The sequence below is a fragment of the Scyliorhinus torazame genome, chromosome 24, assembly GCF_047496885.1.
Source record: "Scyliorhinus torazame isolate Kashiwa2021f chromosome 24, sScyTor2.1, whole genome shotgun sequence".
In the NCBI taxonomy this organism is placed as follows: domain Eukaryota; kingdom Metazoa; phylum Chordata; class Chondrichthyes; order Carcharhiniformes; family Scyliorhinidae; genus Scyliorhinus; species Scyliorhinus torazame.
This window is the reverse complement of record NC_092730.1, coordinates 42,192,224-42,203,770: the sequence shown is the minus strand read 5'-3', so window position 1 is coordinate 42,203,770 and position 11,547 is coordinate 42,192,224. Positions and strand designations below refer to the sequence as shown.

The 11,547-nt window shown below is 45.6% G+C and overlaps 1 non-coding gene across 1 annotated transcript; it reads left to right on the top strand.

Annotated features, from left to right (window-relative positions):
• Nucleotides 1-3,565: 3,565 nt before the first annotated feature.
• On the top strand, nucleotides 3,566-3,637 carry trnag-ucc (transfer RNA glycine (anticodon UCC)). Its single transcript has one exon. It is a non-coding gene; the product is annotated as a tRNA-Gly (tRNA).
• Nucleotides 3,638-11,547: the final 7,910 nt, after the last annotated feature.

The following is an 11,547-nucleotide window of genomic DNA, read 5'->3' as shown; positions in this document are numbered from 1 at the left end:
CACGCTTCCGCTGCGCCACTCTGCACCTCGTTGAATGCCTCTGGGCTTGGACTTGAGGCAAAGTTTAAAGAAATTAGTAACAGGTTGATCAATATTCCCAGAGAGGTGAAACTGCCGCCACGAACTTCCTTCCATGAAGGTGTTTCCAGTCACTCCCCACTTCCGCATCAGAACTACGTCACAGAAGAAATCACATCCCCTTCACAGAACAACCATTCAGCACGAAAGTAAAATATCTGAACGATGCTGACCAGAGTCAGTGTGCTCAAACGCGTGTTCTTGGTGAAAGAAAAAATGAGAAAGTGAATAGTTGTGTGGCTACCGCAGGGCAGTAATGTTGTAGCTCCTGGTTTAAGGAGCAGAGTGCCGCAGCGGAAGCGTGCTGGGCCATTAGACCGAGGTCGAGGAATCGAGGCCATTCTCTGCAGTTACATTCACACTGACAAAAACGTAAACATAGCTCACGTTTCTGTTAACTTTGCAACAAATACCTATCAGAATCTTGCTTGCAGTCTCATCCCGACATTTGTCCCAGGAATTAAGGAGACAGCATTACAACACTGTAAAGTTCACAAACAAAGATCCACAGAGAACATGATGTAAAATCTCCAAGCAGGAGGAAGTTGATCCAGCATTGACCCTTTGTCAATGCTGGACTCGAAGCGCTTTCCAGTAGTACCCCACAGAGGGGCAATATAGATATACAACGATTTCCAGTAATACCTCACAGGGGGCCAATAAGGAAATACATCTTTATCGAGCAATGAATCGCAATAGAAACCGAGTCCCCAACTTCCCCTCTTGGACGGATGTGAACACTCCAACCAGCCAGACATTTTCCCACAAGAGAAGACGATTTTTCCCCGGAGTCGAGGAATCAATATTTATTCCTCAATCAGAGTTTATGTGCAGATTATGCAGTCATTAACTGGGCTTTTGCCTGTTGCGTCTTGCTGTGCGTATTTAAGCAGGAATCTCATGTCATGAGGTCACCGCTTCCCCATTGAATGGGAGGTACTGGATCTTCCTTGAGTTGAACATTTTGCATGAGAAATGTAATCTCTTGGAGGAAAACTCAATCTCTGGAATGGTATCCGAAGCCACGCCTCCAGAGGTGACGGCGACCTTAACGCAGCGCCTTAGATCGCTCGGCCATCCTGACACTTTGCGGCCGAAGATATTCTCCGTGCACAAATCGATTTAAATTCTATCTTCATCGTCATTTGATTTGAAACTAAATGTTCTTTTACTATTTTTGTACCATAGCCAGAGTCCTGTATCTGAGTGCCATGCATCTCCAAGCCGCAGCGGCTTAAGGAGCATTTTATCGCTGCATTGATCAGTTTGCTCCAATCAACAAGGACCGAATTCCTGCTCTACCTGTTCCTCCCACGAATGCATTGAGATTCAAAGATCTGAGCAACGTGCGGTATCCAATTGGACAGTTGAAACCTGGCGACTGGAATCTCTCTCCACAGCTGCTCCTGATGCTGATTTTACAGACGAGTAGACGGAGAACCCCTCCAGTGTCCAACCAGGAGAAATTTCATCCAGCAGATGCCGCAGAAGATCATTCTGGGAGAAGTCAACTGAGTCACCTTGACTGTACTGTGGGTAGCTGAAGAACAGGTGTCGAGGAGCGGATCGGACTGAAAGCAAAACTTTGATACTAATAAACAAAACGGCAGATGTGCTGCTGGGTGACAGCGACTTGTTTGCTTTTGGTGTGAGTGAGAATACAAATAGCAAAGGATGGTTTAGATCCATCGACCTCTGGTTTATGGGCCCAGCACGCTTCCGCTGCGCCACTCTCCTCGTGGTTGAGTCTGTTTGGGATCGGATTGAGGCAAAGTTTGATGAAATCAGTAACAGGTTGATCAATGTTCCCAGCGAGGTGAAACTGCCGCCACGAACTTCCTCCTGTGAAGTTGTTTCCAGTCACTCCCACTTTCCCATCAGAACAACGGCACAGAATAAATCACAGATCCTTCACAGACTAACCATCCAGCACGAAACTAAAATATCTGAACGATACTGACCAGAGTCAGTGTGCTCAAACGTGTGTTCTTGGTGAAAGAAAAAATGAGGAAGTGCATAGTTGTCTGGCTACCGCAGGGCAGTAATGCCGTAGCTCCTGGTTTAAGGAGCAGAGGACCGCAGCGGAACCGTGCTGGGCCATTAGCCCTAGTTCGAGGTTGTTCTCTGCTGTATACATTCTCACTCACACCAAAAGTAAACATAACGCACGTTCCTGTTGGCTTTGCAGCAAATACCTATCATCCCGACATTTGTCCCAGGAATGAAGGAGACAGCATTACAACATAGGGAACCACGGAGAAAATGCTGTAAAATGTCAACAGGTTAGGCATGTCCTGAGACCTAGGATTTCCCTTGAATGGGAGGTATGTGATCTTCCCAGGTTTGAAAATCTTGCTCGAGAAATGTAACCTCGTGGAACACAAGTCCATATCAGGAGTGGAATTCGAACCCAGAGCACCAGAGTAGGCTTCGACTTTAACACAGCGCCTTTGGCCGCCCAACCATCCGAACACGTTGCGATAGAAGATACAAATCGATTTAAATTATATCTTCAACGCCATTTCATTTCAAGTTAGATCTGCTTTTCCCATTTATTTATTTTAAAAATAAATTTAGAGCACCTAATTCATTTTTTCCAACTAAGCGGCAATTTAGCGTGTTCAATACACCTATTTGGCACATCTTTGGGTGATGGGGGCGACCCCACGCCAACACGGGGCGAATGTGTAAACTCTACGCGGACAACTACCCAGAAAAAGATCGAACTTGGGACCTCGGCGTAGTGATGCTTTTCCTATTTCTCAACCCCCGCCAGAGTCCTGTATCTGAGTGCCACCCTTCTCCAAGCCGCAGGGCATAAAGGAGCTGCTCAAAGCTGCATTGGTCAGTTTTCACCAATCAACAAGGAGCGAATTCCCACTCTACCTGTTCCTCACACCAAGGTATTGAGAGTCTAAGATCTGAGCGACGTGAAGCATCCAAATGGAGCGTTGCAACCTGGCGACTGAAATCTCTCTCCACAGCTGCTTCCGGTGCTACTTTCACATACTAGTAGCCGAAGAACCCCTCCAGTGTCCAAACAGGAGGGAGTTCATCCAGTAGAATCGTCAGAAAAGAATTATGGGAGAAGTCAATCCGATCACCTCGACTGCACTGTGGGTAGCCGAAGAACTGGTGGCAATGAGCGGTTAAGCCCCAAACACGTCTGCCTCCATTCCTCCCTTTAATCCAACTCGATGCAATCTGGCCTGACAAACTGGAAAGGATTGTCACATCAGTGATTGCAGATCGATCGTGGAAAACTGAATTCCACTTCCGAAAAATGTGTGGATGAAAAATCGACGAGGACAAGATTCGAACCCACGTGTACACAGCACGAAAGATAAACAGTCCATCGCTTTAGTCACGCGGCCACTTCGTCCCACTGGTTCAGACGCCAATACGACTCAATTTGTTTTGCATCCATGAACTGATGGAAATTATCTGCCTCGTTCGTTTCAAACTGGTGTTCAACGATGGAAATGAAGCGATGGTGGTATAGTGGTGAGCATAGTTGCCTTCCAAGCAGTTGATTCGGGTTCGATTCCCGGCCATCGCAGTAATTGTTAGCTCGGATGTCTTGACATCGTGAGTTTCAAATTGAGAAAAACTGGTCAACAGTTTCTCACTTGAATGTATGTGTAATTATCTAACTGAGGTGTATCAGATGCCAAAAGGTCCGGAAAGGTAGACATGGAGCTGATGCTTCCTCTTGTGGCGCATTCTAAAACGAGAGGTCATGACCTTAGAATAAAAGATCGCAAATTAAAAAAGAGTAGAGGAAAAACTACTTCTCGCAAAGGGTGTGAGTCTGTGGAATTCGGTACCCCAGAGTGTGTTGGATGCAGGGAGACTGAGTAAATTTCATGAGGTGTTAGAGAGATTTTTATTGGTGAGGAGTTGAAGGGTTGTGGAGAACGGGCCAGACGGTGGAGTTGAGGCCAGGATGGGTTCAGCCAAGATCACATGAAATGTGTTCGGCTCACGAAGCTAAATTGCCTACTCCAGCTCCGAAGTCTTGTTTTCCAGAGAGGATGTGTTCTGGCTAAAGCGCAATCGACCTCTTCATCTGAAACATTGTCGGTAGCAGATGAGGAACATATCAGCACGATAGAATGGCGGGGCAGACTCGATGTGTCTAATGGCTTAATTCTGCTCCTGATATTTTATGAACGTATCTTTTGCGCGATTTCGTGAGTTTCAAACTGAGGGGAAGAAACAGTTTCCAAATCAGAATTTATGCGCAATTAGAGCAGTGAGTTAAATAAGTAACTTTCTCACCTATTTGTAATGTGATTTCAACATGAATAGTGTTCGACTATTAACCACCCCCAAGCCCTTAAACAAAAGCTAAAAATCACAGCACTTTTACTTTATGCTCGTGACATGGACCAAACAGAGACACAGCAGACACGTTTCAGCCGAGGATGGGATTCGAACCCACGTGCGCAGAGCGCAAAGGATTATTGTGCAGCCCCTTAACCACGTGGTACAACTACTTTACTTCATGAAACATTAATGTCCGATCTTCTCACAGACAAGCAGCCGACGCACTCCTCCAGTGGACAAATAGAATGAAATTAATCCAGGAGAGGTAGCAGAAGGTAATTGTGGGAGAAGTCAGCCCGGTCACCTCGCCGAGACTGTGGATAGCCGAAGAAGAACTGGTGTCAATGAGCGGTTCAGCCCCAAACACGTCTGCCTCCGTTCGGTCCTCTAACCCAACTGGATGCATTCTGGCCTGACAACTTGTAATAGACTGTCACATCAGTGATTGTGGATCCACCTTGGAAAAATGAGTCACATTTCGCGGAAACAGTGGATAAAAATCACAGCATTTTTACTTTATGCTCGTGACATGGACCAAACAGAGACATAGCAGACACGTTTCAGCCGAGGATGGGATTCGAACCCACGTGTGCAGAACACAATAGCTTATCAGTCGATCGCCTTTACCGCGGCCCACAAGCGCGCAAGTTAACGGGTCTTCACTCGTTTTGCATCCATGAACAGATGGAAAGTATCGGCCTCCATCTATTCCACCTGGTGTTCAAATTTGGAAATGCAGCGATGGTGGTGCAGTGGTCAGCACAGCTTTCTTCCGAGCAGTTGTACCGGGTTCGGATCCCGGCCATCGCAGTAATAGTTGTATCGGATGATTTTGCGCGACACCATGAGTTTCAAACTGAGGAAGACTGGCCAACAGTTTCTCACTCAGAATCTATGCGCAATTATCTAATTGAGGTGTATAAGATGCCAAAAGGTATGGATAAAGTAGACGTGGGGCTGATGCTTCCTCTTATGGGGCATTCTAAATCGAGAGGTCATAGTTTTAGAATAAGAGATTGCAAATTTAAAAAGATTTGAGGAAAAACTACTTCTCCCAAAGGGTTGTGATTTTGTGGACTTCGCTACCCCAGGGTGCGTTGCATACAGGGAGAGTGAGTAAAGTTAAGGGGGGGGTTAGAGAGATGTTTATTGGTAATGAGTTGATGGGTTATGGAGAACGGGCAGGATGGTGGAGTTGAGGCCAGGATGGCATAAGCCAGGATCACCTGGAAGGTGTTAGGCTCAGTAGGCTAAATTGCCTACTCCCGCTCCAAAGACGTGTGTTCTCGGGAGGAGGTGCTCTGGCTGATATTGCAATCGACCACTTCATCTGTAACTTTGTAGGTAGCAAATGAGGAACAACTCAGCCATGATAGAATGGCGTGCAGACTCGATCGGTCTAATGGCTTAATTCTGCTCCTATACCTTATGAACTTATCTCTTGCGCGACTTTGTGAGTTTCAAATTGAGAGGAAGAAGCAATTTCGAACTCAGGATTTATGCGCAATTAGGGCAGGGAGTGAAATAAGTAACTTTCTCACCTTTTTATAACGTGGTATCAACATGGACAGTGTTGGACGAAATCGCCACCCTCCAAGCCCTTGAACAAATGCTAAAAATCACAGCATTTTTACTTTTTGCTCATGAAGTGGACCAAACAGAGACACAACAGACACATTACAGACGAGGATGGGATTTCATTCCACGTGTGTAGAGTACAATGGATTATTGTGCATCTCATTAACCACATGATACAACTCCTTTACTTTATTGAATTTTAATACGCGATCTTCTTACAGGCAAGTAGCTAAAGAACCCCTCCCGTCTACAAACAGGAGGAGGTTCATCCTGGAGAGCTGGCTGAAGAGAATTAGGGGAGAAGTCATCCCGGTAACCTCAACTGTACTGTGGGTAGCCGAGGAACTGGTGTCAAGGAGCGGTTCCACTGTAAACGTATCCATATGCACATATAGTGACGAAGATTGTCAGGTTCAGATTGTCTCTTTCACTCTCACTCATTACCTGAGAGTGACAGGAACCCCCCATTTACAAACGGGACCAGAGAAGGGCAGAGCGAATGCACCTCACTCCCACATACAACATGTTGACGGATTCAACACAACCAAAATATAAGAAAAGATCATCACCAAATATTATGTTCTCATAAATCCCGCCGTCCCAAGTTCAATATAATATAAACAATTGTTATCAGTTGTGTGTCACTCTGACCTGCGAACTTCGTTCCACCAGAGTGTGCTGACATCTATTGGCCACGACACAGAACCGCAACAGAGCGGGGGAGATTCACATGAACTGTCGGTGTTGCAGAAACAGGTCAACATGAAGAACCGGTGATAGAATGTGATCGGCAGGACTGAGAGGTGTTAGAAGTAAGTAAAATTTAAACAATCTATATTCATGTATTTCCCAATGGAGTTGGTAGAATTTGGAAGTGTTTATCTTGAGGATCAATATTAAGACGAATAGCAGAAATGTTTTTAAGTGAAATCTGGACGAGTACAGGAGGGAGAATGGATTTCAGAGACAAACAAATAATGTTGCATGAAGTAGTCCATAGAATCCACCAATTCTATAGTCTGGGTGTCGGATCTCCTGGAGCACTGTAACAATTAGAGAAGTGTCTGTTTTCAATTATGAGCATTGTGGAGAGGACGAATAACAATTTGCAGTATTTTCAGACACTGACAGATACTGACAGCAACTGAGACTGACAGAAAGTAACAATCTGTCAGGTAAATCACACTCACAGATAAGAACTGAGACTGACAGATGCAATCAGACACTTACAGACAGTAACCCACACTGACAGATACAATTGTACCTTCACACACAGTATCAAACACTGAAAGATACAATCACAACTCACATACACTGAAATACACTGATAGCTACAATCACACACTAACAGGCATTAACAGATACTAACAGTTACAATCACAACTCACAGACATTTACACACGCTGATACTTCCAATCAGCGTGTGGCTGTTTAGCACAGGGCTAAATCGCTGGCTTTGAAAGTAGACCAAGGCAGGCCAGCAGCACAGTTCAATTCACGTGACAGCCTCCCCGAACAGGCGCCGGAATGTGGCGACTAGGGGCTTTTCACAGTAACTTCATTTGAAGCTTACTTGTGACAATAGGCGATTTTCATTTCATTTCATTTTCATACACTCACAGTCACAGACACTGACTGGTAGAATTGCACACTTACAGACAGTGACAGGCACTGATGCACTCGCCCAGAACCCTCCTCTGCCGCTTCCACTGGGTGAATTTCCTCCTGTTTGTCCACTGGAGGGATTCTTCTGCTAAGTATCTGTGAAGGCTGCACCGTAAACAGCGGGGGAGAGAGATTCCAGTCGCCAGGATGCAACTCTCCAATTGGATACTTCACGTTGCTCACACTCGTTTAGAGAATCATTAAATGGTAACAGATCAGGGTGAGTCCATTCCGCCCACCGTGTCCATGACAATCGCCTAGAGCTGGCGTATAGTACCGTGATACAAACAGAAAATGCTGGAAAATCCCAACATGCCTGGCAGCAGCTGGGTTGAGCGAAACAGAGAATGGGAAACAGGGTCATTCTGAATTCGGAATAGTAACTCTCTTCCTCTCTCCACAGATGTTACCATACCAGACGATTTGTCCAGCAATTTCTATTTGTCTTTCAGGATTTTGTGGAGAATCTCCATAGCAGCATTGCCCTCGTGCCCGGCGCTTCTATTTACAAAGACTTGTCCCTTCTGTCTATTGTTCTGTTCCCTGTGGAGGCCAACAAACCAGAAAAAGCCAAATTTACCCAATAATCCCGATAAGGAAAGCAAGGGGCAAAAGGGAGTTCCTTTTGATTTTACTTTAACAACCAAACCAAATTCAACAGGAATTAAGAAGTCAGTTGAGTTGATAAAATAAGCTTTGCTTGGGAGGTAATGGTAAGATGGTTTCAGCGGAATACTGATCTCCGGCTTGTTCGTTGATCTAGGGGTATGATTCTCGCTTAAGGTCTTCTGATCGGCAAAATGCGATTGGTCCCGGGTTCAAACCCCCGCCGAGCCCTGCAAGGACTTTATAACATCTGTGCGATCGATATGGTCCCATTGACTGAACTCAGGAGCAGTTTGGAGGAAAAGGAGGGAGGGGCGAAGGTCATGTTTGGAGCTTAACCGCTCCTTGACATCAGTTCTTCGGCTGTCCACAGTACAGTCGAGGTGACTCAGTTGACCTCTTCCACAATCCTTCTCTGTCGCCTCCACTGGATGAATTTCCTTCTGTTTTGTCCACTGGAGGTGTTCTTCGGCTACATGTCTGTGAAAGTAGCACCGGTAGCATCTGTGGAGGGAGATTACATACGCCAGGGTGCAACTCTCCAATTGGATACTTCCCGTTGCTAACTCTTGTTTAGAGAATCATAAAATGGTTACAGATCAGGATGAGTCCATTCCGCCCACCGTGCCCATGACAGCCGCCTAGAGCTGGCGTGTAATCCCGTGATAAAAACAGAAAATGCTGGAAATCCTTAACAGGCCTGGCAGCAGCTATGGAGATGGAAACAGAGAATGGGAGGGAGTTTCATACTGGATTCGGAACTGTAACTGTCTTTCTCTCTCCACAGATGTTGCCATACCAGTCGAGTTATCCAACATTTTCTATTTCTCTTTCAGGATTTTATGAAGAATCTGCATAGCGGCATTGCCCTTGTGCTCGACTCTTCTATTTGTAAAGACTGCTCACTTATATCTATTGTTCTGTTCGCAGTGGACGCCACCAAACCAGAAAGAATCAAATTGACCCAGTGATCCCGATATAAAACCAAGGGACAAAAAGTCTTTCTTTTGATTTTACATCAGCAAGGAAACAAAATTTAACAGGAATTAAGAAGCACATTGACTTGATAAAATAAGCTTTGCTTCGGAGGAAATGGTAAATTGTTTCAGTGGAATGCACAAAGCGATTTAAATTCTATATTCATCGTCATTTCATTTCAAACTTGATGTGCTTTTACTATTTTTGAACCCTGTATCTGAGTGCCAGAGTCACAGATCTGATTATCCAGTCAATAACTGATCTTTTCCTGTTAGGTTTTTCTGTGCCAATTTAAGCAGGATTCTCACGTCCTGAGGCCGCCTCTTCCCCGGTGAATGGGAGGCATTGGATCTTCCTGGGGTGAACATTTTGCTGGAGAAATGTAACCTCGTGCAGGAAAAGTTAATATCAGCAGTGTGATTCGGACCCATGCCTCCAGAGGAGACTGTGACCTTAACGCAGTGACTTCGAACCCTCGACCATCCTGACGCGCTGTCGCAAAAGATATGCTGCGTGCACAAATCGATTAAAATTCTATCTTCGTCGTCATTTAATTTCAAGCTAGAAACAAGTAGCAGGTGAAAGGTACTGAGGGAGATAGTAAATGGGTGACCAAAAGACAGAGCAAGAGTAGGAAGGCAGTGCAGGTGTCCTCTGCGGTCATCTCCCTGCAAAACAGATATACCGCATTGGATACTGTTGAGGGAGATGGCTCACCAGGGGAAGACAGCAGCAGCCAGGTTCATGGCACCGTGGCTGGCTCTGCTGCGCAGCTGGGCAGGAAGAAGAATGGCAGGGCTATAGTGATAGGGGACTCAATTGTAAGGGGAATAGACAGGCGGTTCTGCGGACGCAATCGAGACTCCAGGATGGTATGTTGCCTCCCTGGTGCAAGGGTCAAGGATGTCTCGGAGCGGCTGCAGGACATTCTGGAGGGGGGGGGGGGGAGGGTGAACAGCCAGCTGTCGTGGTGCACATATGCACCAACGATATAGGTAAAAAACGGGACAAGGTCCTACAAGCTGAATTTAGGGAGCTAGGAGGAAAACTAAAAAGTAGGACCTCAAAGGTAGTAATCTCAGGATTGTTACCAGTGCCACGAGCTAGTCAGAGTAGGAGTGTCAGGATAGAGAGGATGAATACGTGGTTCGAGAGATGGTGCAAGAGGGAGGGATTCAAATTCCTGGGACATTGGAACCGGTTCTGGGGGAGGTGGGACCAGTACAAACCGGACGGTCTGCACCTGGGCAGTACTGGAACTGATGCCCTAGGGGGGGGGGGGGGGTGTTTGCTAGAGCTGTTGGGGAGAGTTTAAACTAATGTGGCAGGGGGATGGGAACCGATGCAGGAAGTTGGAAGGTTGTAAAACAGGGACAGAAATAAAAGGCAGTAATGGGGAAAGTGTAAGGCAGAGAAGCCATAGTCAAAAATCAAAAAGGGCGACGGTACAAGGTACAGTGACTGAGGGGAGCTCAGTGAATTGGACCACGAATAATAAAAGAAATAAAACGGGAAGTGAAAACATTAATATTAAGCGACGCGGCAGGTTGTTACAGGAAGATATGGGTTCGATGACAAGGAAAATTAGGAGAAAGGTTAAGAGGAAATATAACTTAGGAGAGGTTACTGATCGAGGTGTTAAGATTCAGAACAGAGGTAAAAAAGCCAACATAAGTGTACTTTACCTGAATGCTCGTATTATTCAGAATAAGGTAAATGAGTTGATGGCGCAAATCGTCGTGAATGACTATGATTTAGTGGCCATTACTGAAACATGGTTAAAGGATGGACACGACTGGGAGTTAAATATCCGAGGGTATCAAACCTTTCGGAAGGACAGAGTGGATGGTAAGGGAGGTGGTGTAGCTCTGTTATTTAAGGATGACATCCGGGCAACAGTAAGGGGTGACACCGGTGCTATGGAGGATAAGGTTGAATCCATTTGGGTGGAAATCAGGAATAGTAAGGCGAAAAAGTCACTGATAGGAGTAATCTATAGGCCACCAAATAGTAACATTATGGTGGGGCAGGCAATAAACAATGAAATAGCAGATGCATGTAGAAATGGTACAGCAGTTATCATGGGGGATTTTAATCTACATGTTGATTGGTTTAACCAGGTCAGTCAAGGCAGCCTTGAGGAGGAGTTTATAGAATGTATCCGCGATAGTTTCCTAGGTGGAACCTACGAGGGAACAAGCGGTCCTAGATCTGGTCCTGTGTAATGAGACAGGATTGATTCAGGATCTCAGAGTTAGGGAACCTTTCGGAAGGAGCGATCACAATATGATGGAATTTAAAATACAGATGGAG